The 1235-nt window shown below is 36.7% G+C and overlaps 1 long non-coding RNA gene across 1 annotated transcript; it reads right to left on the bottom strand.

Moving 5' to 3' along the window:
* Nucleotides 1-119: 119 nt before the first annotated feature.
* On the bottom strand, nt 120-1002 carry LOC116164644. Its single transcript, XR_004143956.1, has 2 exons — nt 740-1002; nt 120-689 (listed from the first exon to the last, which is right to left on the bottom strand). It is a non-coding gene; the product is annotated as an uncharacterized LOC116164644 (long non-coding RNA).
* Nucleotides 1003-1235: the final 233 nt, after the last annotated feature.

Below are 1235 nucleotides of genomic sequence, written 5' to 3'. Positions count from 1 at the left end.
GGGTATAGGTAAAACTTCATGTTTTACTTGCTTATTTTAATGAGGTAAAGGTAAAGAAATCATCCACATTATGAACGACCAAATAATGTTGTGATCCACATTCAAACCTAATGCGGTAGGTAATGCCTAATGACCATGTCAGTTTTATTATTCTAAAATGTACCTACAGCGATCTTTTGTGATTACAGATTTCGACTGGGTTACAATATTAGTATTATAATCTGTGCAGATGTCAATAACGAAAGATTTATTCTCCAGATCCAATCAGGTAGTCACTAAACACCTGTTCCAATACGATGGCCCTAAAAAATAGCACTATCTATTTCTAAAATGTGACAAATTACATTTAATTACCGGACATTGTTTTTGGCATATGATCGCTACAATATTAGCAAGTGCCAGTGGATTTCTTCAACTTAAAACAGTTCGGTGGCTGTAGATTGGCTGCAGTAGCAGGAGGTTTCGTCGCCAATTCAGTGGCCCATTCGCTTTACGGGCACGCGGAAATAACAAAGTATGGCAGTATCCTCTTCAGGTAGTGCTACGACGTCTCCGATATGCAACATTATGATGCCATAAATTGCCATCCCTTGCTCTTCTCATGGGTCGCAAGCGCAACCCAATGTTTCCATGTCTTATGGACAAGAATTGAACTTTTCCACGCAGAAATTTAAACAGTAATGGGCTCTCTAAAGTAACAATCAATTTCATTAAACTCAAGTTCGAGTTTTATACTTACCGATCCTTTAATAATTAACGGTTTCTTTTTGCTTTTGTTTTTACTTAACCATTTAGCACCGCGCTCGTTTAGTTTTAGGTTACGTGAAACAAACCATCATCTTCCGTAATCTGGCTAAAGTTAATCACGACTCCTACTTGTGTTTACTTCGGTCCGCATTTACTTATTTCACTTTTTCGCGTTTGGTCGTTCATTTGCAATTTACAAAAAAAGCACAGAACTTAAAATAATCCATATTACTCATAATAAGAATAAGAATTGTTTTTAAAATGCGGTTTTGAACAATTCGCATCTAAATCAGCTGTCATCTGTGTCAGACAGTTACGATGAGAGCGCCATCCATTAGGATATTAGCAACTAAATCGAGGTAGGTAATGAAATATTACTAACCTCGAATCGAACATTACTAACCTCGAGAATCTACTTTCCTCCCTCCTGGAAAAATAAGTGTTGTAAAACACAACTTCCTTATCCTTCAAAATGACAATTATGAGAC

This window comes from Photinus pyralis, unplaced genomic scaffold (genome assembly GCF_008802855.1).
Source record: "Photinus pyralis isolate 1611_PpyrPB1 unplaced genomic scaffold, Ppyr1.3 Ppyr1.4_LG2, whole genome shotgun sequence".
Classification (NCBI taxonomy): Eukaryota; Metazoa; Arthropoda; class Insecta; order Coleoptera; family Lampyridae; genus Photinus; species Photinus pyralis.
This window is presented reverse-complemented; position numbering and strand designations above follow the sequence as displayed.